Raw genomic sequence first — 25,976 nt, forward strand, 5'->3', positions numbered from 1 at the left:
ATAGTCTCTGAGATGGTAGAGGGTGTAGGTGATAGCTGTGACGGAAAGACCGTGTCCTCCTCTAATCCGAGCTCCAGAGTCTCCTGAGTCTGAGGGCTGGTATTCGGGCTGCTCTCCCCATCAGCACTTGGCTGCCTGGAGAACAACGGCTCTGGCACTGGCTGGGGGCGGATGTCTCCAGATGGACTGGGCCCATCTCCGGCAGGTCCTGGAAGGCACAAGACGACATGGATGGTTAGACTGCCGGACTAGGTGTGTGTGGAGTGGTGTGAGCAGGTGGCGGTCGCGGGGCTGTGGGGTGAGGGGGGTGTGGGGGAGTGAGGGTGGTGTGTGTGGGCCGGGGTCCACACATCTGTAATGAAGATCCACAACTAAGCAGGAAATCTCACTTGCTTGCGCACCGCTGACCTCTGTGTTGGCGATTTCCCTTTTCTCCAGACTGCCAACCATGTCCAGTGCCCTCTGCTCGGGCACGGTGAGAAACCACAGGTCTGGTGGTTCCCCCTCAGGTCTTCTCCCACTCCTGGCGGTTGTGCGCGGCCTTCTGCTGGGGGTTGAGGCAGGGCACACAAACAATGACACTCTTAGACGTTCTGATGCATGCAGCCCAGGGGTTGGGTGGATGATGGCATCAGTGGCCAGGGCACCCGGTCATTGCGGCTGGCATGGGGGCTGGCATGGTGTGGATTCGGCCCTCTCCCGGAGCGGGGGGGAGCCGGGCCGGGTTAGGGGTGTGTTGGTGGGGGGGAAGGGGGTTGGTTCCAGGGGCACAGCGCTGTCTACTCACCCTGGCCGCTCTGAGGATGTTGTGTAGTTTCTTCCTGCACTGGATGCCAGTCCGGACGATGTAGCCCAAGGCACTCATCGCCTCTGCCACCTGTGCCCAGGCACAGCGAATGGCAGAGCCTGACTGCCTTCCTCCTGGGCCGGGGTACAGGATCCTCCTTCTCTCCTCCACGGCGTCCAGAAGGGTGTCCAGCTCAGCGTCCCTGAACCGTGGCCCTGCTCTCCTTCCAGCCATCTTGTTGAGTGGGACGGTGTGTGTGGGGGGAAGGATCGTTAAGTGCAGCTGCAGCGTATGAGTCTCATGTGCAGCAATCATGGACCCGGCGAATCAGGCACCGTTTCCCTTGGACCCTGTCGCGTTCCACATGGCGATGGTGCTAACCCATTTAGAGTTGCTGAATCGGTGCACCTGCTGCGCCGTTTGTGCTGTCGTAAGACACCACTGTACCCATGCCGGTGTCAGCACTTAGTCTCAAAATCAGAGAATCCAGGCCCTGGTCTCCATAAACGAGGGCCAGATGGAACAGCACTTGTGGGGATCTCCCGGGAGATCGGAGGCCACCGGGTGCATGCCCTTTGGGAAGGATGGCACCTTGGTGCCAGCCTGGCTCTACCAAGGTGCCCAGATGGCACTGCCAGCTGGTGGGGGCACTGACTGAGTACCAGATTGGCAGTGCCAAGCTGGTCTTTTTTCACGGTGGCAATTGGGCTGGGGTTACCTTGCACTGATGCTGGGGGGGGGGGGGGGGGGGGGGATTGTGTTCGGGGCCCCAGAGATGAGGACATCATTTTTAAATGGTGTCCCAATCTCTTGCTACACTGAGGAGTTCTGGCTAGTGGAGCTCCTCAGTGCAGAAAACAGGCATATGTGCAGACTCAGCCCATGTTCCCTTCTGAGGCCCCCTATCTAACCTGAGTGACGTTTAATAGCGTTGTGTTTCTTGACGCCAGGAGTGCCGGGAAACACGCTGCTAAATGCACTCACTATGGGACTTTGTTCCCATTTAGTTAAATCGTGCCCTTTAAATCTGAGGCTGGCTAATTAGTTTTTAAGCCAAGAGTGCTAAAGGGTATAGAGCCAAGTGGGTGGGTGGAATTGTATCAGCCATCATGTAATTTAATGGCTCGAGGGGCTGAATGGCCCAATCCTATTCCTACATTCCTTTTTTTATTTTAAAATTTAGAGTACCCAATTCATTCTTTCCAATTAAGGAGCAATTTAGCGTGTTCAACCTTGCACATCAAACATGGGGAGAATGTGTAAACTCCACATGAGCAGTGACCCAGAGCCGGGATCGAAACTGGGACCTCAGCGCCATGAGACTGCAGTGCAACCACTGCGCCACCATGCTGTCCCATCTGTCCCTGCATTCCGAAATGCTCAAAAGGTTCTGGCTTTCAATTCTTACGGCAACGGGAATTGTTCTGCTTTAGAAAGATTTCGGCAAAATAAAGCTTAAACTGACACAACTGCAGAAAATGAATAGGGAATTAGATCCTTTCTGAGACAGAATACGCATTTAATAGAGCTCGTCATTTAATATTTTGTTTTGGGGGCACCTATTTGTTACAGGTGATTTGAGCCTGAGGGGGTAACTGGACTGCAGCTGCCATCTTCACTAATGTCATCTACTTCACAATTTCCAGTAGTTTCAAGGACATCTAGGTTATTAGAAAAGAAGGGGAAGAAATATGAGCATGAGAAAAGAGCAGAGGAAGATTGCCTGAAGGCTCCATTGATTTGTTTTGTTCCCTGAAAATGGCCCCCATCAGCTGTTGTAAAGTCTACGCCTTGAGGCTTCAGCACCATGTACATTGCTCTGTCTGGTCCTCTGTTATTACAATGCTGACTTTGAAAATGGATGAGATATTCATCATGTACCTGATTTTGAGATATAGTAGTGTGTGTGCAGCCAAATCTCCAGTGCAAAGTGATTCATTTACGTGTCTCCTTGGCAACAAGACAGATTCTGTGTATTTTATGCAATGCTTCTCATCCATTCTGATTGTCTTCAATGGCCAAGTACATATGAAGAGGCATAATGAAGAAACTTGAAGTGTTTATGAAGATAATGAAGATATTGCTATAGGAATCCTGCCGCTGTGCAGTCAAATGGATAGTTGAAAGGGATTTGCTACAATCAGTGAAACCACAGATCAGCAAGGAGAATATTTAATTTGTCATGTTTGTTCATGTTCTAAGATATAAATTATTTTGTGGAGCAGTTTGGAAGGTTATTTTTATATTGTTCAAATACTGATTATACAACACAAAAGGTAGCAATCATAGCAGGAAGCATAACTGTCCAAAATGTACAGGAGCTATCTTTAACTTTTAAAGAAGGTAGTTGTGATTTGCTATTACAGAGAATAATGGATATCTGGGAGAGAGTGTACAAGATGATTTCCATCAAAAGGCTCAGATGGCTTCTATACGATGAAGAATGGAGTTTCAACAGTTTGTAACAACAATTGGAAGCCCTGATGAAAGATTACAGCTCTCAAATTGCTTCTCTATTTTCACTCTCTTTTGCTTGCTTGCTTTCTTAGTCGCTTTCCCATTTTTGCATCACTCCCAGTGAGGGTGTGATCCAGATCACGCCGAACGTAGCGAGTCGGGCGACTCGCATTCGGCACGACTCCTTGCATGAATCCCAATTTGGGGCTCTCCCAGGATTCATCCGCTGCACCAGGTTCCGTACTGGGCACAACGTGGTGGCTAAATCGAGTCCTATATTGCTGTTACTTCACTGTCAGTGGGTCAAAATCCTGGAACTCTCACTCTAACAGCACTATGGGTGTGCTTACACCAACCTGGTTTACAGTGGTTTAAAAAGGCAGCTCCACCACCTCGTCGAGGGGGGTTCAGGATGGGCAATAAATGTTGGCCTAACCAGAGATGCCCACATCCGATGAATGATTAAAGAAATACGTCCCATGAAAGAATAAAAGAAGTGAGGTGAATTGCTTTTCACAGCCACAAAGTGGTGAATGGCCTCCTGTGCTGTGTAACAATTCCATGATTCAAACCAACAAAACTATTTATTCAAAGAAAAGCATATCATCTGATTATCACATCACTGAGGGACTTTATTCACTGATGGTTTCATGTATCCCAACAAAATTAACGACAGATCACAACACATATTTTCTTGGCAGTAAATGCGCTTTGTGATGTCCTGAGCTTGTGCTTAGAACATAGAACATAGAACAGTACAGCACAGAACAGGCCCTTCGGCCCTCAATGTTGTGCCGAGCCATGATCACCCTACTCAAACCCACATATCCACCCTATACCCGTAACCCAACAACCCCCCCTTAACCTTACTTTTATTAGGACACTACGGGCAATTTAGCATGGCCAATCCACCTAACCCGCACATCTTTGGACTGTGGGAGGAAACCGGAGCACCCGGAGGAAACCCACGCACACAGGGGGAGGACGTGCAGACTCCACACAGACAGTGACCCAGCCGGGAATTGAACCTGGGACTCTGGAGCTGTGAAGCATTTATGCTAACCACCATGCTACCCTGCTGCTTATGGATGTAAATCTTTTACTTGGGTCAATCCTGTAAGTAACTAGCATTGAGTGAACAAGTTGAGTGACATTCAGGAAGATAACCTCAGAACTAGCAAGTTTATGTCATGTCAGGATACAAAAGTAAGATGTTTTATTATTAGCGACACTATCTTAGAGGTATCAATTTTATCACAACACTATTGTTTCCTGCACTCTGTAAAAACTTGACATTGAATGGTTCATTTAACTGATTTTTGCAGATTCAATCACTTGATCAAAAGTAGAAATAATACATGTGTATGATACTTTTTTCGATTTTAAAGTAAGCTCTTTACTGGAGCTTAGAAGTATTCAGACAATGAATATCTATATAAGGCTGCCTTTCCATATCAGCTTGGACTAATGGCAGCTGGTATAGGAAGAAATTATCAGCACTCTAATGGCCCTGTCTGCAATCCATCTGCGAGGATTCTGCTGCTGCACGGCTCCCAGACCCATGCAGAGTCTTGCAGCAATTCTTCAGTCACTCGTTTATTTTTTTTAAAATGCTTTTATTAAGCATTTAATGTAAGCATATTATACAGAACAAAGGTAAGCGTGGATATGCATCAAAAACAAAAATATATACACATTGGTCGTCTTCCATCATTTGCATCAGTTGCCTTTTGTTATTTCCAATGGGTACAGCTTGTTTTACGTTCTCCAGTAGGCGTTTAAGTTCTAGCTGGGCCCCTGCGTCCCTCACCCCCTTTTCTTCCTGAAGCCCCGCCTCCCTCTTCTTGTCGTCTGATGTGCCTCCTTCCCTCATCAGTTCTAATATCCTGTTCCTGTTGGGTTGGCGGGACGCCGTGTATTTTCTTATTTGCTGGGCTCCATGCCTCTTTATTTCCTCCCCCCCCCCCCCCCCCCCCCCTTTAGTTTGTGTTTGTTGTTTTGTGGCTTCCCTCTCCCTTCCTCTGGCTATTGGCTGTTGGCCACAAATGGGTCTTGGAACAACTGGGTGAATGGCTCCCATGTTTTGTGGAAGGCTTCTTCCAACCCCCGGATGGCGAGTTTAATTTTCTCAATCTGGAGAAATTACGATAGGTTGGACAGCCAGTCTGCAGCTTTGGGCGGTGTTGCTGATTGCCAGCCGAGCAGGATTCTCTGGCGGACGATTAGGAAGGCAAAGGCAAGGGCGTCGACCCTCCTCCCAATGAAGAGATCTGGCTGTTCTCAAACCCGAAGACTGCCACTCTCGGGCGTGACTCCACCCTCATTCCCATGACGTGGGACATCGCTGCGAAGAAGGCTTTCCAGTACCCGACTAGTCTGGAGCAAGATCTGAACATGTGAGCGTAGTTGGCTGGGCCTCCTTGGCACCGTTCATATTTGTCCTCCACCTCTGGGAAGAACCTGCTCATTCGGGTTCTGGTTAAGTGGGCTTGTGTACCACTTTCAACGGCATTAGGCTTAGCCTTGTACAAGTGGAGGTGGAGTGCACAAGGCATGTAGAGACAGGGAACAGAGGATGCAGAGGATTCATGGCGGTTCATCCACCAAAGGGAGAAGTAGTTCTTCTCCCAGATACACAATGTATATACGTCACAGTAAACATCATCCTCTAATTTTGCAGTACGGTTACCTCCCCTGGCCCTCGTCCCGTAGCAGGAATGGTAGGTCTGTCCCACCCAGCCCTTCCTTATCTGCAGTCGGTTCTTGTCCATGTGTCTCTAGGAGGAAGACTGCCTTGTGCAGTTCTTCGCTCCAGAGTCCCCTCCCTATTTCAAACCCTGGGTCTTCCTCCCGTTTTCCCCTTGTCTCTTCCAGTGGTGTGCATGCCTTTCCTAGTAGTCATCCATACAGGTTGCCGGAGTTCTTTTGCATTCACGTTTAGCAGAAAAATAGGTCTTTGTCCTTCTTGGGTGTCAGCGTGTTTTAGACTTGTGCTAGTGTAGGTTGCAGGGTTTCCCTCACCAGCGAGTCTGTGAACATCTTCCACAGGTGCGGGGTCAGTGCTGTCGCGAATTGTTTGTAGAAGTCTGAGGGGAAACCATCTGGTCCTGGCGCCTTCCCCGTCTGCATGGAGCTAATACTCTCCATGACCTCTCTCAGTTCTAGCGTTCCTTCCAGGCTCGGTCTCCTATCCTCCCCATGACTGGCATGTCCAGTCATCGTGGAACTGCTTCATCCTCCAGTCCCCTGCTGGAGGCTTGGAGGTGTACAGCCCCCTGTAAAAGGCCACGAATGCCTTGATAACTTTTGCCGGCTCCGCTACTAGTTTGCCTTTGTTGTCTCTAATATGAGCTCTTTCTCCTGTGGCTCCCTCCTTTCTCAACTGGTGAGCCAGCAGGTGGCTGGCTTTGTCTCAGTTTCGTAGAAGATCCCTTATGCCTGGTGGAGTTGGTGCACTGCTTTCTTTGTGGAGAGCAGGTCAAAGTCCATTTGTAGCTTTTTCCTCTCCGCCAGGAGTTCTACGGTCGGGGCTTTGGAGTATTGCCAGTCTACGTCCAAATGGAGTTGACTCGTTGCCTAGCCACCCCTGGTCCCTGGCTCTACATGCCTTGGAGGCAATAATTTTACCCCTGATCAGAGCCTTCAGTGCCTCACAGAACATAGAGGGTGAGACCTCCCCACGCTGGTTATTAGTAACATACTTGTCTGTGGCCTGGGATATATTCTCATAGAAAGTCTTATCGGCCAAGAGGGCCGAGTCCAACCTCCATTGGGACGTTGGGCACGGCCAGCTTCCAACCTCACATCCACATAATGCGGAGCATGGTCGGAGATTACAATCATGGAATATTCCACTCTTACTAACCCTGGAAGCACTAAGTTTCCCACTACAAAGAAGTTAATACATTGTGTACCTGGGAAAAGAAGGAGAACTACTTCTCCCTTTGGTAGGTGAACCGCCATGGATTCTCTGCCCCAAGAATATGCCGGGTTCTTTTGCCATGTTAGAGGTCTTCCCTGTTTTGGGATTCGAGCTGTCTGTCCGTGGGTCCTGTACACAGTTAAAGACCCCCCCTCCCCCATGATAAGTTGGTGCGTGTAGACATCAGGGATTTCCACCATGGCCTTTTTTCTGAATTATGTGTTGCCCCAGTTGGGTGTGCACATGTTCACCAGGACTACAGGACTACTGGCGCCCCATCCAAGACCACTGACCATGATGTACCATCCCCTGGGTCCGTAACTGTCAACGCCACAGTAATCATCACCCTCTGGCCCTCGTCCCATAGCAGCAATGGTAGGTCTGTCCCACCCAGCCCTTCCTTATCTTGGTTCTTCTCCCTCAGGTGCGTCTCTTGGAGGTAGACTGTCGGCTTTCATGCTTTTCATGTGGCCGAAGACTCTGGATCTTTTCACTGGTCCGTTGCGTCCCCTGATTTCACAGGTAACTATCCTGACGGGGTTTGATTGTACTCCCCCTCACCCCCCCCCCCCCCCCCCCCTTTCCTGTGAAGGGTGTCAAATAACGCTGAAAGTCAAAGAATAAGAGTCTTTGGCCGCAATTCTCTGGAAATATTTCTAAGTGTGGTAATGAATAGGAATTGCCTCGAGCTTCCCGGCGCTTGGCCCAGTGAGGCCAGCAACGCTATTCAATGTTAATTGGGCCACCTAACGAGGCCTTATGGGCTTCTCGCCACAAATAACGGCTAGCCAGCTGATTTGCCGGCACCATGCTCGCCAGCCCCCCGCTAACAAGGTCGAGCAGCACTTAGCTGCACTTGCTCAGCCAACCCCAGCAGTTCGCAACAATGGCGTCCAGGAGGCCAGCCTCAAGATTCAGGGACATTTTCCTGGGGAGGCTCCTGGACAAGGTGGAGGCCAGGAGGGATGTTGTGTTCCCCCGAGGATCCTAGAGGGTGATCCACAAGGCAGCCAATGTTGCCTGGGACGAGTTGGCGGCAGCTGTGAACTCGGGGAATGTGACCAGGAGGACTGGCCTTCAGTACAGGAAGAAGGTCAATAACCTACACTGGGCAGCACAAGTGAATAGACACCAACACCCCCTGCTCCCATGGGGGTATCCACTCCCCTATTCTCCTGTGACCCCCCATCCCTCCCTCCTCCCACAACCCCCCTCAACCCCACCTTCACACCCCTCTCCCACCACTGTGTACCACACATGTAGCTAACGATGCCCTCGCTGTGTCCCCATAGTAAACGTTCTCCCACAATCGCCGGGAGTGGACCCCGGTGGGGTGCCGGACATCAGAATCCTCACCTTCTTGAGGAGCGGACCCTGGAGATGGCTGGGGTGGCCGAGAATAGATCGGTCACCCATGCGGAGGCTGGCGGACGCTGCAGAGGTGAGCACCCACTGGGCTCCACCAGGAGGACCTGTCAAACGTGGGTAGTGATTGCCTTACTGACTGACCCATCCCTCCCACTGACCACATGTTCATTCTCCCGCAGGTCCATCAGCCAGCCCACCCTTGGTGGCCTCCTCTCCTGACACCGAGAACACTTTGGAGGAGAGCTCCAAGAATGCCACTCTAGGCTCGGCACAGCTGTCATCCCCACCCCCACCAGCACAGGTACACACACCTCGGTGAGAAATGTTGGTGGTCAGGCTTCTGGGGCACAATCTGGTGAGCACCAGACCACTGACGCTGCACATCAGGTGGAGGCAGGAGCCCCCAGGAGAGACAGCAGCCAGAGGAGGGCTGTTGGATCCCAGGACTCAGCTGGGTCCCAGTCTGATGCTGAGCCTCTGGAAGTGGATTACCTGGAGTAGTTGGGCACGATGGGGAGCGGCCGTGACATTCAGAGGGAGATGCCAGAAGATCCATAGTCGTTTGGACAGTCCCGGAGGCTAAGAGCACATGAGATGGTATCGGCAATGTGTGCCACCAAGGCCAACACTGCTAGGATGGTGACCGCAGTGGAGAGCCTGGTGCACGACATTGGCACCATGACTGAAGGTGTCAAAGGCATTGTGCAGTCGGTGACGGCCATGGCTGAGGGTCTCAGCAGAAAGTCTGAACCGCTGGGGGATGTCACCCTGCACCAGGTCGACCTTGATGAGGTTCTGCAGAACATGTCCCGCTCTCAGATGAGGATGGCCGAGACACTGCGGTGCTTGTCCCAGTCGCAGGTGAGCATGGCTGAGGCGCTACAGGGCATGTCGCAGTCACGGAGGAGCATCGCTGAGGGTGTTGACTCTGTGGTGCAGACATTGGGGAACCGCCAGGGCTGGCAGAGCCTGATGATGCAGGGGTAGCTAGGGCTCAAACCAGCTGCCCCACCGTCCCAAGGTGGATCCCAGGGCCTTAAGGACACTGTTTGGGAGGAGGGGGCGCTGAGTGTGAACCCGTCCCATGGGTGACGGTGGGCACCAGCTCCCTCGAGTTCCACCTTTCTGATGAGGCCGCGTCTTGAGGTCAGCACACAGTACAGGGCTGCCAACATGTGAGCCAGGGATCTCTGGCCCCAGAGCCTCAAGAGGACACCCGCTTGAGGCAATGTAGGCCACGGGACAAGGTAAGCAGCTGGCAGCCTCCACCTCAGATGTGCATCTGGGAAACATCTAGAAGTAATGGTAGAGCTTGCAGGGCCAGACACGTTAAGGATCACTGAGGGCACCGGGGGAGAGGGTGGGGGGAGGTGGTAGAGGGTGGGGAGGGGGTGACATCACCAGGAGTGAGGTATTGTACATCACTTTGAACTTCTTTTTGCACAAGCAGTATGATGCCTCTGTCACTTACTTCCGCAATGCGGACCTACCTCCGGACCTTTGCCCATCTCTCCAGACATCTCTCTCCGTGGTGCTCACACAGCCTTTGGCCATGGGCATGTCCCCTGGAGCGGGGTCCCATCCCCTGGGTGTTCAGATGTTGCCATGTGTAGTGTTGCCTCCCGCGTTATTCAAGCACAGTGTCCAGGCATCAGGGTATGATTAGGATGCTAGGCAATGACTCCCACATGCTGCATGGCCCGCCCACCCATGGGAATCCACTTGGCATGTGTGAAGTGCTCATCTAACCATGATTACCAATTCCCTATCAGCAGTAGCCTTCAGCCGCGCAGCCATAGGCCTCAGCAGTCGATGGGGGGATATGGGTGATCGATGGGGCAATCGGGCAGGGACAAGGGTTGCCTCCAGAATGGTTACACATGATCCAGGGTTTGGCATGATGGTGCCGTGAGCGTTTGTCCCCCGGTTGCCCCCCCCATTGCGGCCCATCCCTGCAGAGGGTCCCCAATCCTCGAAAGGGCTTCTCCCCCACCCCCTCCGCCGAGCACTGAGGTGGCAAGCCCAGCACCTTCTTGCTGTTTGCCTGTGAGCAAAGACAGCTACTCACCTCCTCTGCTCCCAACAGAAGCCATTCTGCCAGGTTCACGTTTTTCACTGGCCTCGTTTTGCTTGAGCGAGAGTGTAACAAGGCTGGAATCTTGCCCTCTCTGTTTCAGGTGGACTTAGTTTCTTTCTTCGGTCTAGGCTTTCAGATGGATGTTATCTTTTCTTTCAGCTTGTAATGGTTTCCACTGTAGACTCACAGAACTAGCAGACGAGTAAGAGTTAGAGATTGAGGTTCTTACAGGGTCTAGAAGCTTCTGCCGTCAGACAATCGACAGCAGAGCAGAGAGAGAGAAAGAGCTGCTTCCACCTTGGGAGTCCAGTGATCTGGGCTCTCTCTGGAAACCTGTACCTGACAGGAATCAATTGCTGTCATTTGCCGGGCAAAATACTGTTCTTGGCCAATCCAGTGGCAACCAGCAAACCAATCAAAACAAACCCCTCCAATATCTTAGGTGTCATAAAGCCTGGGTTCTTTTGCCCAAAATACAAGACTTTATAACACAGTGTACTATTTTGATACTTTGAGTTCCTTACTTCCTCTGCTTGAGTTAATATCTCGATTCCATTAACAATCGATGGACTAAAAATGATAAAGACAAAATAAAAGAAATAGGAACTAAGGGAATCAACAGGAAGGATCCTTACATACACCATCTCTGATCTCTCAACTCAGATTATTTTAAAATAAATAAATAAGCTGTTAACATAAAGAAGGATTATTTGAAAACTAGTGGGCCGCATATCTAAACAGAAATATAGATGGCGCCCACTGTTTCTTATCCCCGTCACTTCTATCAAAACAATCTCCTATTCTTTTAGAGTTTTAGCTTCGAGCTTGCGGTTGACATGAATAAAAAAGCTGAACACATTGCTGCCACCTGGACATTTTGCCGAGCATACTAAAGAAGGAATTTGCATTTGTAAAGTGCCTTTCATAATGCAAAGTGCTTTGTTACAATTGGACAGTGCCAGTTGCTCTCAGACCTCGTCAGTGTCATGGATCCCCCTCTGGTAATTCCTCCATCCCTTGGCATGCCACCATCATACTGCTCTTGGTTTTTTTTTGTTGTGATGTGCAATGCACAGCAGCCAAATATTGCATGGTAAGCTCCCACAAACAACAATGAGGTAATGACAGCGCCGAAAGACGCCATTCAACCCCTTGCGTCTGTTACGGGTCCCTGAAGGAGCAATTCCCTTCACTTTTTCTAAAATTATTTCACGGCATGTTTTTCCTTATTCATTCATTAGATGTGGCCTTGCAGGCTCAGTCAGTGGCTAGGCCAGCATTTATTGCCCATCCTGAATTGCCCTTGAGAGGCGGTGGTGAGCTGCTTTCAACTACTGCGCAGTCTACGTTGGTGTACGTACACCCATGATGCTGTTAGGGAGACAGTTCCAGGACTTTGACCCAGCGACAATGTAGGAGCGTCGATATATTTCCAACTCAGGTGGTGACTGACTTGAAGTAGAACTTCCAGGTTGTGGGGTTCCCAACTGTCTGCTGCCCTAGTCCTTCTAGATGGTAATGTTCATGGGTTTGGAAGGAACCTTGGTGAGTTCCTGCAGTGCATTTTGTAGATGGTACACATGGCTACTACTGTGCATCAATGGTGAAGGGAGTGAATGTTTGTGGATGGGGGTGTCAATCAAGCTGGCTCCATTGTCCTGGTTGGTGTTGAGCTTCTTAAGTATTGTTGGAGCTGCACTCTTCCAGGCAAGTGGGGAATATTCCATTTCACAGCTGGCGTGTTCCTTGTAGATTTTGGTCAGAGCATTTTCCCCGCTCTCCTTGGAACAGTGCTGATGGAACTCTATCGGCCACGTTAAGAGGGTTGAGAGAGTCATGCTTTGACATCCCTTTCCATGCCCATTGCTGCAGTGTTCCCTCCATATTGCACTGGAGTATCAACCTAAATTATGTGCTCTAGTCCAGAGTGGTACTTCAACCCCATGACTGAGGGAAGAGTGTTACTCACTATGCCAGGACTGGTACCTACCATGAACATATCTCAAAGATGTAAACCGTACATGGATCCAACAGTGGAACCGTTTCATAATCTGAAAGAATTGGCTACATTTGTTGGCATTGAAACACGGACCAGGATTTTCTGGTGGAATGTTCTGATCCTGCTGATGGCAAATTCCTGCCGTACATTTTTAGGTCGGGGGAGCGCGGTGCATCGAACAGGAAACCGCATTGATCCCACTGCCGGCCAATTGAGGGCCGCCTCTGCTGCCGCAAAACAGAACACGGGAGGCCGCGGAAAATTCCCCCCAAATTTTTAGCCAATAGAGTGGGTCATAGATCAATATAAGGGAAATAGCAAATGTCAGTAAACGCCATGCAAATGAATCACGTAAACCATCCTAAATGGCACATGAAGTATGAGACTTTCTAATTTGGTGCAATGAGCAGCAGTGGGACATTTTCAATGCACTCTGGTCAAGAAAAGCAAACTTCTTTTTGTTTCTGCGCACATGTTCAACTCAAATGAAGCCTGAATTTAGCCAATTCCTTCAGATATTGAAATGATTCCAGTTTTGACTCCAGGCACGGTTTACATATTTGAGATGAATGCTGCCTCCCGAGAAGAGGTCTGAAATAAAGTCTGCCTTGTGCAGATACAGTAATGTCAGCTTCAATAATGGATTGATTAACACTTCAAATGGCATCCATTAATTTATATTTCAAGATTTTTTTCAATCTGTGTGCAGTTACGGGTTCAAGGCTCTGTTCTTCCTTGAAGGATGTGGTGCCGGCTTCAGAGGAGATGCCTGAAGGCAACAACTCCAAATTGTACTTTTTCTTTTTACTCCTATGCCTTTCCTCAGAGCTAATATCTAAATTCACACACAGGTTCATGTCTTGGCTCCTCTCCATCCTAACCACTCTCACCGCATGCCCCCCCCCCCCCCCCCCCCCCCCCATCCTGCCCCAAACCTCATCTATCTTTTGTGCAATATGACTTCAAGAGTTGATGAATAGATATGAATTCCTGATCAACAGTAGGTCCCTTTTCTCAAAGAGGCGGGTAGAAAAAAGGAAAGAGAAATGGCATCTTTTTGCTACAACTGAACAACTACCTCTTCACTGAGTTCTCTGCCAGAAGATAGGTCTGGTCCACCGTGCCAAAGCCTGCACCCCGGTCAGGGCAAGGAGGCAGGTCCTGAGCTGGGATGGGGATTGAACCCTGTGCCTTGCTGTGAGCACCAATCTGATCCATGGTAATCATCCAGCCAACCAAATAACTCAGAATGTGGAGATACTGGCGTTGGACTGGGGTGAGCACAGTAAGAAGATTAAAGGCGAACATGTTTGTTTCGAACCACTAGCTTTCGCAGCGCAGCTCCTTCTTCAGGTGAATGAAGAGGTGGGTTCCAGAAACACATATAGAGACAAAGTCAATGTCTTTTTTTATACATGTGTTTCTGAAACCCACCCTTTCATTCACCTGAGGAAGGAGCTGCGCTCCGATAGCTAGTGATTCGAAACACACCTGTTGGACTTTAACCTGGTGTTGTAAGACTTCTTACAAATAATTCAGACCTCCCTCTCCCCATCCTTCCCCCAAAGAATATGTTGTAGCCTGCAGTGGACTCCAATGTCTTTTACAACTGAATGTATTTGTGTGTGTGTTTGTATGTATGTGTCCCTCTCTGAGTTTGTCCTCTCCCTCTGTGGCCCTTATATCCCTGTTTGTATGTGTGTGTATTCCTCTCTCTCTCTGTTTCTGTCCGTTTGTGTTGCTGTGTCTGTCTGTCTCTCTCTCTCTCTCTGTCTGTCTGTGTGTCCCTCTCTCTCTGTTTCTGTCTCTCTCTGCCCTCTATGCACCTGTGCGTGCCTCTGCCTCTCTCTGTGTCTCTCCCTCACTCTGTCCCTGCCTCTCTGTTCTTATCTCTCTCTCCTTGCCTCTCTGTCTTGCTTCTCTGACCCTGCCTCTCTCTCTGTCTTTCTCTCTCCCTGTCTCTCTCTCCCTGTCTCTCTCTCCCTCTGTCTCTCTCTCTCCCTGTCTCTCTCTCTCCCTGTCTCTCTCTCTCTCTGTCTGTCTGTGTGTCCCTCTCTCTCTGTTTCTGTCTCTCTCTGCCCTCTGTGCACCTGTGCGTGTCTCTGCCTCTCTCTGTGTCTCTGCCTCACTCTGTCCCTGCCTCTCTGTTCTTATCTCTCTCTCCTTGCCTCTCTGTCTTGCTTCTCTGACCCTGCCTCTCTCTCTGTCTTTCTCTCTCCCTGTCTCTCTCTCTCCTTGTCTCTCTCTCCCTGTCTCTTTCTCCCTGTATCTCTCTGTCCCTGTCTCTCTCTCTCCCTGTCTTTCTCTCTCCCTGTCTCTCTCTCCCTGTCTCTCTCTCTCCCTGTCTCTCTCTCTCCCTGTCTCTCTCTCCCTGTCTCTCTCTCTTCCTGTCTCTCTCTCCCCCTGTCTCTCTCTCCCTGTCTCTCTCTCTCTCCCTGTCTCTCTCTCCCTGTCTCTCTCTGTCTCTCTCTCTCTGTCTCTCGCTCTCTCTGTCTCTCGCTCTCTTTATCTTTTGCTCTCTTTGTCTCGCTTGCTCTTTGTCTCTTTCTCTGTCTGTGTGTGTCTCTCTCTTCTCCGCCCCAAGCAATTTCCTTCCGCCGTGTCCTGAAGACAATGATTCACGCTGGGCATAGTGCCCTGTTTTACCAGCTGCCCTCCACTTCTGTTAATGTTAAAGCTGGCACATCAGTTAGCTGTGGGAGGATTAGGCATTATTGCCGATTCTGATTCACCCGTGTATTTGTACCCCTTTTTGCACAAGAGGCACTGAATATCTGCAAAACCTTGGTGAATACCTCTGAATATTATAGTAGTTATGCTCGGCCTTGATTAATAACCCCGAGAACAGGAGTTCAAATCCCACTGTATCAATCTGAGAATTTGAAATCAGCTATTTTAAGGTCTGGAAATAAAATGTCCATGAAGCTGTTGGGCTGGTGTAAAGATCTAACTCACTCAACACTGTCAGGAAACCTCCACCCTTACCCAACCTGGTTTACATGTGACTCCAATCCCGTACAAATGTGGTTTGATTCTGACTCTTTACTGTCCTCTGAAGTGGGCAATTGACTCCCTCAGATGTAATTGGGAATTGACAATAAATGGCAGTGATTCCACACTCCAGGAATGAATTTCAAAACTTAATTTTTGTGTGAAATCTCAAAGAGCATCGATCAATTGCCAGCAACAAATGTGCTTGTGCTATACCTCTATATACACCATCGCACACCTAATGTGCTTGTACTACCTCTATGTACACCATTACAAGGTCATGAAATGTTCAAATGTGATCTGAAGTTCCATGTTGTGTTTTCTTTCCACTGATCTGAGACTGTAAAGTAAACATGGCCCATTGCTGCCACTTTGACTGAGAGCAGTCGACTTGGCACATTTCAGCAATCACGCCCAGCCCCTTCCTTGCCAAATGACTCAGCAGCAGACCATGTGGTGTACTCGCCCATTGAGTTGGCAGTGCCAGATCTGATCAATGCTTTTATGAAATAAAAACAGACAATCCTGGAGCTATTCAGCAGGTCAGGCTTTACCTGCGGAGGTAGAATAAGAGTTAATATTTCCGATCAGTTATCTTTCATCTCAACTGGTTTTGACCACTATAGGATGACCTGTGATGTCGATAAGATTTCAATATTTTAAAGGACCAAATTGTACTTGCCATGATATTGTCAAGGTTTATCATTGTCTGTGTTTATCAAGGACCCAGTCAGCAAAGCCCACATCCCATGAATGAGTAAACAAAAATAATTACAAAATGTTGGTGTAAAGATACAGCAAGTGGGAAAATGGAATGTTGGTGTTTGTTGCGAGTGGAATCAAGATACAGCTGTACAGAGCCTTAGATAGGCCACATCTGGAGCGCATTTTTGGTCTCCTTATTTAAGAAAGGATGTAATTGCATTAGAAGCAGTTCAAATACAGTGCACTTGACTGATTCCTGGGATGACAGGATTATCTTTTGAAGAAAGTTTGAGCAGGTTGGGCCTGTATCCATTGGAGTTTAGCAGAATGAGAGATGATCTTACTGAAACATGTAAGATCCTGAGGGGACTTCACAGCATGGATGCTAAGAGGTTGTTTCCCAGTCTAGGGGAGTCTAGAATTAGAGGACAATGTTTAAACATTTGGGGTCTCCCATTTAAGATTAGCATAAAGAGAACTTCTTTTCTCTGAGGGCCATTAGTGGATGTAATTCCTATTCCCAGAAAGCAGTGGAGACTGGATCATTGAATATAGTCAAAGGTAAATTGGATTTTTGATTAATGAGGAAGTTTGGGGGGTAGACAGGAAAGTAAAGTTGAGGCCACAATCAGATTAGCCAGATGACATCGAATTGCGGAGCTGACAAGAGGCTGAAAGGCCTTACTCCTCTTGTATTCATGTCCTCTCCACTTTCCTGGATGAATATGGCTCCAACAACGCTCAAAACACTTAACACCTTCCAGGATTAAGCTCTCCGCTTGATTGACACCCTTTCCTTCAACTTCAACTGGCAGAACTGACTCGAGGGACTGAATGGCCTAATTTTCCTTGAACTGGTGCAAATGACTTCATGACCATCACTGGGAACCTGGTGGAGTAAATATTTTGAGAAAGGTGAAAATATGTGGAGACATATGTGTGTTTAGCATTTGATAGGCTTTTTTGAGTTGAGAACATACAACATGTGCCTCTGAAATATCCCAGGGTAGTTATGATGAACTGAGAGACTAGAACAAAGAAAGCAGCATAATTAATGAGTTTAAAATCTCCATCTGGCATGCACTTATTGTCAATGTGTTCAGAAACAGGGTACTAATTATCAGTGTGAAGCTACCTTGGCCATTATATCATCTCATAGAGGCATTATATGACAAATCGCTGGAATGCTCCATTCCCTTTCATAATACTCAATATCTTTGCTGCCCTGCAGACACAATACCTGTCACATCTTTGTCTATATCCTCTTTGGACTGTTTTTCTGTCTGGTGTGTCTCTTCCAAAGCTGCAGTTACAGTCTGTTCTTTCCCCATGGCAGTGTTCTACAGGACAAAGAATTTCTCATGCGACAGATACTGAAAACCAAGGCCACTCTATAAAACTAATCAGCAGAACTTTTGAAAAATGTATTCATAAAACAGAGAGCGAAAAGCTTAGTTTGCATTAATGAAAAATTCATAGCAAAGATGAACTCATGCAGAGGCAATGGTGACATCTGGTGAAATGTTTAGCTCCCATTTGATTTGACAAATCAGAATGTTTCTACAGTTGGTTGAAATAATTCTGAAATTGGCTGGAAACAATGGACACAGCATGCATGATTCTTTAAATTCCTCCTGTTTAACCTGATTCTTGCTTTTTTTTTAACCTCCACCACCTCTCCCTGACTGTAAAGGCCATTGAAAGTGCATCTGGTCCCTGACCACTTCTGCTTTGAGTTTTTTTAAAATATTCACTTCTTACTGGATGTGGGTGTCACTGGCTAGACTAGCATTTAGCAGAAGGTGGCGGTGAGCAGCTTTAAGAATAAAATAGAATAGAATGCCTACTTTTCCGAAGAATGCCATTCGACACATTGAGTCTGCACCGACTCTCCGAAAGAGCAACCCTACTTGGGCCCACTCACTTGTCCTTTTGCCGTAACCCCACCTAATCTGCACATCTTTGGACAGTAAGGTGCAATTTAGCATGTCCAATCCACCTAATTGGCACATCTTTGGACTGTGGAAGGAAACCAGAGCATTTGAAGGAACACTCGCAGACACAGGGAGTATGTGCAAACTCCACACAGAGTTGCCCAAGGCCAGAATTGAACACAGATCAGCCCATGTGTTGTAGATACACACACAGTGCAGTTAGGGAGGGAGTTCCAAGGTATTGACCCAGTGATCTTGAAGGAACGGTGGTATGTTTCCAAGGTCGTGAGTGGCTTGTATTAATTCAAAGTGGTGGGTGTTTTGTTTTAGACCTCGGAGATAAGCAGAGATAATATTAAAGCTTCCTTGTGGGCAACAGGAGTTTTACTCAGTGCTGTAAAATGTCCGCTCTCTCATGGTTATAGCAGCTTACGTACAGTAAGTGACCACACCCAAGTGAAAATAATTGTGCACTGAGCAGCCAACAGACAGACAGAATCAAATGCTTAGCAATTGAACATTATAGTGGGTTTGCTAATTGATTATCTTCTGGAAATCTAATGGCAAAATTGAAACTCACTGCACAGCCTGATACTCGTAACTTCTGTTTTCCAGGACATCAAATTTGGTTTATTCATGCTCCCCCTCCTGCATGCCCACTCGTACTTTGAAGACTTTTGCTCCTGAATTAGCCTTGTCCCAGCAGTTCCAATACAGCTCCAACATTGACATCTATGCCACAAAATGGAAAATTTCCCAGTTTATAACCTGACAACAAAAGAGGAACAAATCTAATCTGCCCAACTACTGTTCCATCAGTTTACTCTCAGATACCAGTAAAGTAATGGAACTGAGCAGTCAACAGTGCTATCAAATGGCACTTTTTAAACAATGCTCATTTTAGGTTCTGCCAGGACCATTCAGCACCAGACCTCATTGCGTTCTTGGTCAAAATATGGGTAAAAATAAGCTGATTTCCAGAGAGCAGATGAGAGTGACTGCCCTGGCATCAAGTCAGTATCTGACCGAGTGTGGCATCAAGGAGTCCCAGCAAAACTGGAATCAATGGATATCAGGAGAAAACTCTCCATTGGCTGGAGTCATACCTAGTACTAAAAGAATGATTTATGGTTGTTGGAGGTCAATCAGCTCGGTCCTAGTTCCTCCGGGTAGTGTGCTAGTCCCTACCATCTTCAGCTGCTTCATCAATGACCGTTCCCCTATCATAAAGATCAGGGCCGGGATTCTCCCCTACCCGGCGGGGCGGGGGGTTCCGGCGTCGGGCCGCCCCATAGGTGCGGACGTCTCCGCACCTTTTGGGTCCTAGCCCTCACATTGAGGGGCTAGGCCCGCGCCGGAGTGGTTGGCGCTCCGCCGGCTGGTGTGAACGACCTTTGGCGCCACGCCAGCCGGTGCCGACAGGACTTTGCCGGCCACCGTAAGTCTGCGCATGCGCCGGAGCGTCAACGGCTGCTGACGTCATCCCGGCGCATGCGCAGGGGAGGGGGTCTCTTTCGCCTCCACCATGGTGACGACCATGGCAAAGGCAGGAGAAAAAGAGTGCCCCCCATGGCACAGGCCCGCCCGCCGATCGGTGGGCCCCGATTGCGGGCCAGGCCACCGTGGGGACACCCCCCAGGGTCAGATCGCCCCGTGCCCCCCCCAGGACCCCGGCGCCCGCCCGCGCCGCCAATCCTGCCGGTGAGGTAGGTGTTTTGATTCCCACCGACAGGAGAGGCTTGTCAGCGGCAGGACTTAGGCCCACCGCGGGCCGGAGAATCGCCGCGGGGGGCCCGCCGACCGGTGCGGCGTGATTCCCGCCCCCCACGAATCTCGGGTGGTGGAGAATTCGGGACACGGCGGGGGCGGGATTGACGCCGGCCCCGGCGAGGGGTCGGAGAATCCCGCCCCAGAAGTGAGGATATTCACTGATGGTTGCACAATGTTCTGTTCCATTCCATTCACTTCTCTACATGGCCCATGTCCACATGCAACAAGTGGATAACGCTCAGGTGTAGGCTGATAAGTGCCATGTGACATTCAAGTACCAGCCAATGATCATATTGAACAAGGGAATCAGGCCATCTCTCCTTCCCATCATTATAATTGTTAAATCCTCAATCAATGATCAGAACTAACTACACCAGCCTTATAAATATTGTAGCTACCAAAGAAGGTAAGAGGCTGGGATTTGTGTAGTGAAGTACCTATTACTCTGCAAAGTTTGTCCAGCATCTATAAGGTGCAATTAGTGTGATAGAGTACTCCCTATTTGCCTGGATGAGTGCAGCTCCAACAACACTCATGAAACTCAACACCATCTAGGAAAAATCAGCCCGCTTGATCAGCAGCCCATCCACCACCTTAAATATTCACTCCCTCCATAAGCAATGCACAGTAGCAGCAGTGTGCACCATTGACAGGATGCACTGCAGCAACTCGCCAGGGGCTCTTTCAACAGCACCATCCAAATTTGTGACTTTCATAAAATTTACAGTGCAGAAGGAGGCCATTCAGCCCATCGAGTCTGCACCGGCTCTTTGAAAGAGCACCCTACCCAAGGTAAACAACTCCACCCTATCCCCATAACCCAGTAACCCCACCCAACACTAAGGGCAATTTTGGACTCTAAGGGCAATTTATCATGGCCAATCCACCTAACCTGCACATCTTTGGACTGCGGGAGGAAACCGGAGCACCCGTAGGAAACCCACGCACACACGGGGAGGATGTGCAGACTCCACACAGACAGTGACCCAAGACGGAATCAAACCTGGGACCCGGGAGCTGTGAAGCGATTGTGCTATCCACAATGCTACCGTGCTGCCCGATACTTCTACCTCCACAGGGGCAGCAAGTGCATGGGAACACCTCCAACTTCATGTGCCACTTCAACAGGTGGATGCTGGCTTTAAAATATATCACTATCCCTTCATTGTTGCTGGATCAGAATACTGGAACTACTTAACAGCAACATAAGGGCATGTATATAACATGTGATTCAAAAGGCTGGCTCAGGATCACCACATCTATGGCAATTAGGAATGGGCAATAAATGCCCGCATCCCTTGAATTAGCTTTTTTTAAGATCTGCGTGCAGCTCTCACACCTGCCCACCACCTCACTCTCTGCAGCTTTCCCACCTGCCCCCTACCTCATTCCCAGCAGCTCTCCCACCTGCTTCCACCTCACTCCCTGCAGCTTTCCCACCTGCCCCCGACCTCATTCCCAGTAGCTTTCCCACCTGCCCCCACCTCATTCCCAGCAGCTTTCCCACCTGCCCCCTACCTCATTCGCAGCAGCTTTCCCATCTGCCCCCACCTCACTCCCTGCAGCTCTCCCACCTGCCCCACCTCATTCCCAGCAGCTCTTCCACCTTCCCCCATTCACTCCCTGCAGCTCTCCCACCTGCCCACCACCTCACTCCCAGCAGCTCTCCCACCTGCCACCCATTCACTCCCTGCAGCTCTCCCACCTGCCCCCATTCACTCCCTGCAGCTCTCCCACCTGCCCCCATTCACTCCCTGCAGCTCTCCCACCTGCCCACCACCTCACTCCCAGCAGCTCTCACACCTTCCCCCACCTCACTCCCTGCAGCTTTCCCACCTGCCCCCGACCTCATTCCCAGTAGCTTTCCCACCTGCCCCCTACCTCATTCCCAGCAGCTTTCCCACCTGCCCCCTACCTCATTCGCAGCAGCTTTCCCATCTGCCCCCCACCTCACTCCCTGCAGCTCTCCCACCTGCCCCCACCTCATTCCCAGCAGCTCTTCCACCTTCCCCCATTCACTCCCTGCAGCTCTCCCACCTGCCCACCACCTCACTCCCAGCAGCTCTCCCACCTGCCACCCATTCACTCCCTGCAGCTCTCCCACCTGCCCCCATTCACTCCCTGCAGCTCTCCCACCTGCCCCCATTCACTCCCTGCAGCTCTCCCACCTGCCCACCACCTCACTCCCAGCAGCTCTCACACCTTCCCCCACCTCACTCCCTGCAGCTCTCCCACCTGCCCACCACCTCACTCCCAGCAGCTCTCCCACCTGCCCCCATTCACTCCCTGCAGCTCTCCCACCTGCTTCCACCTCACTCCCTGCAGCTCTCACACCTTCCCCCACCTCACTCCCTGCAGCTCTCCCAGCTGCCCACCACCTCACTCCCAGCAGCTCTCCCACCTGCCCCCATTCACTCCCAGCAGCTCTCACACCTTCCCCCAATCACTCCCTGCAGCTCTCCCACCTGCCAACCACCTCACTCCCTGCAGCTCTCCCACCTGCCCCCATTCACTCCCAGCAGCTCTCCCACCTGCCCCCATTCACTCCCTGCAGCTCTCCCACCTGCCCAACACCTCACTCCCTGCAGCTCTCCCACCTGCCCCCATTCACTCCCTGCAGCTCTCCCACCTGCCCAACACCTCACTCCCTGCAGCTCTCCCACCTGCCCCCATTCACTCCCTGCAGCTCTCCCACCTGCCCACCACCTCACTCCCAGCAGCTCTCCCACCTGCCCACCACCTCACTCCCAGCAGCTCTCCCACCTGCCCACCACCTCACTCCCTGCAGCTCTCCCACCTGCCCACCACCTCACTCCCAGCAGCTCTCACACCTTCCCCCACCTCACACCCTGCAGATCTCCCACCTGCCCACCACCTCACTCACTGCAGCTCTTCCACCTTCCCCCACCTCACTCCCTGCAGCTCTCCCACCTTCCCTGATTCACTCCCTGCAGCTCTCCCACCTGCCCACCATCTCACTCACTGTAGCTCTTCCCTACTCAAACTTCACTCTCAGTACTTGCTACCTGAAACATGTCTTCTTGCCGAATCTCACTTTGCATCTCGTACGTTTCCAAAATGGTATCTTCCTTTCACCATGGACCATGACTTTTCATGTGGTTGTCTTAATTTAAAAGCAAGAGACCTTTAAGAGGGGTTGGTGGTTGTGAAATGATCTCTGCTCTGCTGGGTATATTCCTACAAACTTCAGTTCCATCCTGCCATCCACCCCCACCTCCCCAAAGGTAAAGAAAATTACACAGCAGATGCATAGTTGAACAGTGTTTTTTATTGAGGTATCTGAGCTGCAAACAGTTGTAAACTTCTTGGTTTCCCTCTTGGTGTTTCCTCATTAAAAGGTAATCCACAGATCTAACCATGACTGTGGCTGCACTGATGGATCAATCTGTCACCGGGACAGCAGACTAGTTAATTTTTGTTCTAGGGCACAACATTAGCTGTTAAAGTTTAGATGGATGGGAGTGTGACCTTGCTGTCTCATCCATCAGCATCAGCCTCCAGGGAAAATGAAAAAAGATCTTTCCTCACCATGGGAATCTCAAAAGAGCTTTCTGGGAATGCTGTGTGGCGATTGGACTCGGCCTTGTGACAATTATCAGTGTTCCGTTTATTGTTCCTTCCCTGTGTTTAACACGGCATAGCTATTGAAAAGGTAAAACAGTCAAACAATAACTCAACATTTGAACCCTGGAGTTGGAGGGACTGCACAGCACCTGCAGTCCTACACTCATGCTAAACTTCAAGTCCTCATCTCATTGTGATAAGCATTTCTACTTTGCTCCTATTATGTAAAACACAAAGAGCTGCTCATCTCCTCGCTGGAGAGTCCAACCTTGTTAGCAAAATCTGTAGCCCCTGTCAACCAAGCCAAGTGAAAATGAAAGGTTAAAGCATAAAATGTGTGTGCACTTCCATATGACCAGCCTGCAAGTAAGCAAATTACATATTAGCTGGGAAACAAAAATTGCAATCAATTGTTTTTTGTACTCTCCAGACTTGTTTTCAATCGGTAATTTTAATATAGGTTTGATAACAAATCAGGCACTTGTTTTACACCGAAATGGATGACAAAGCAGGACAGATACAGCATTAATAATGGAAGAAGCCAAACTGGGACATGAAAACTAATTGTACCTGCCAGGATTTGTAATGTATGCAGGAACAGCTCACATTTTCCTGTAGTGTAAGGTTTCCAAGGTATTACTTGCTAAGATTGAAGACAGTTTTGAAGTGAAAACTGAAACAAACAAATTCTCTCCATTATGGAAAGGATTGCGTAATGAGGAAAAGTGGTTCATTCACTTCCTCCATTTTTTCTATGCTATTTGAAATGACAACATTCTTTCCACAGTCACCTGTAATTTCATAGGTTTTTTAAAATAAATAATTATTGGGTTTAGTAATGGAATCAGATAATATGAAACAAAAATGAAGTGAACATTTTCTTGATCGCCGGTTAGACCTTGCCTGGAGTAGGTAATGTGTCCAACATTAGGGATGCATTTTAGGGACGATCTCAAAGCCTCAGAGAAGAGATTTACAAGAATGGCACGAGGGCTGAGGGAATTCAGTTCCGTGAAAAGACTGGAGAAGCTATAATTATTCTTCTGGGAGCATCAAAAGGTTAGGTTAAGAGAGATGTTCAAAATTGTGGGGGACATTGGTCAAGTGACACAGGGAAAACCATTCCCACTGGCAGGAGGGTGGGTAACTAAAAGGCATGGATTTAAAATAAGTGCTAAAAAACCCCAAGGGGGTGATGAGACTTTTTTTGAACTTGGTGTGCTATGATCTGGAATGTGCCGCCTGCAATGGCAATGGAGGGAGATTCAAAAGGGATTGATTATATACTTTGCAAAACAATTACAGCAAAGACAATTGCAGGCCTCATGGCACTGAGGACCCGGATTCGATCCCGGCCCCAGTCATTGTCTGTGTGGAGTTTGCACATTCTCCCCGTGTCTGCGTGGATCTCACCCTCACAACCTAAAGGTTTGCAGGGTAGGTGGACTGGCCATGCTAAATTACCCCTTAATTGGAAAAAAAATGAATTTGGTCATTTAAATTTATTTATAAAAAAAAAAGAAAATTGCAGCCAAGTCGGACAAATTGGTATCTCTTTCAGAGCACAGTAAGAAGTTTCCCAACACCAGGTTAAAGTCCAACAGGTTTGTTTCAAACACTAGCTTTCGGAGCACTGCTCCTTCCTCAGGTGAATGAAGAAGTATGTTCCAGAAACATGTATATAGACAAATTCAAAGATGCAAGACAATGCTTAGAATGCGAGCATTTGCAGGTAATTAAGTCTTTACAGATCCAGAGATAGGGGTAACCCCAGGTTAAAGAGGTGTGAATTGTCTCAAAGCCAGGACAGTTATTGGATTTTGCAAGCCCAGGCCAGATGGTGGGGGATGAATGTAATGGGACATGAATCCCAGGTCCCGGTTGAGGCCTCACTCGTGTGCGGAACTTGGCTATAAGTTTCTGCTCAGCGATTCTGCGTGTCGCGCGTCCTGAAGGCCGCCTTGGAGAACATTTGCCCGGAGATCAGAAGCTGAATGCCCTTGACTGCTGAAGTGTTCCCCGACTGGAAGGGAACATTCCTGCCTGGTGATTGTCGCGTGATGTCCATTCATTAGTTGTCGCAGCGTCTGCATGGTCTCGCCAATGTACCACGCTTCGGCACATCCTTTGCTGCAGCGTATGAGGTAGACACTGTTGGCCGAGTTGCACGAGTATCCGCGTACCTGCTGGGTGGTGTTCTCATGTGTAATGGTGGTATCCATGTCGATGATCTGGCATGTCTTGCAGAGATTGCCACGGCAGGGTTGTGTGGTGTCGTGGTCGCTGTTCTGAAGGCTGGGTAGTTTTGCTGCAAACAATGGTTTGTTTGAGGTTGTGCGCGGTTGTTTGAAGGCAAGTAGTGGGGGTGTGGGGATGACCTT

The 25,976-nt window shown here is 49.3% G+C and overlaps 1 protein-coding gene and 1 long non-coding RNA gene across 4 annotated transcripts in view; one reads left to right on the plus strand and one right to left on the minus strand.

Annotated features, from left to right (window-relative positions):
• Positions 1-17,626, minus strand: part of LOC119965269 — a 34,617-nt gene extending 16,991 nt beyond the window's left edge. Inside the window, exon 1 of the long non-coding RNA XR_005460480.1 lies at positions 17,547-17,626. This is a non-coding gene — a long non-coding RNA (uncharacterized LOC119965269). The remainder of the gene's footprint in view (positions 1-17,546) is intronic.
• The window catches only part of LOC119965251 (sodium/potassium-transporting ATPase subunit beta-1-interacting protein 1-like), an 840,540-nt gene that overhangs the window by 83,616 nt on the left and 730,948 nt on the right, over positions 1-25,976 (plus strand). The gene's annotated exons all lie outside the window — the stretch shown is intronic.

This window comes from Scyliorhinus canicula, chromosome 1 (genome assembly GCF_902713615.1).
Source record: "Scyliorhinus canicula chromosome 1, sScyCan1.1, whole genome shotgun sequence".
NCBI classification, from domain to species: domain Eukaryota; kingdom Metazoa; phylum Chordata; class Chondrichthyes; order Carcharhiniformes; family Scyliorhinidae; genus Scyliorhinus; species Scyliorhinus canicula.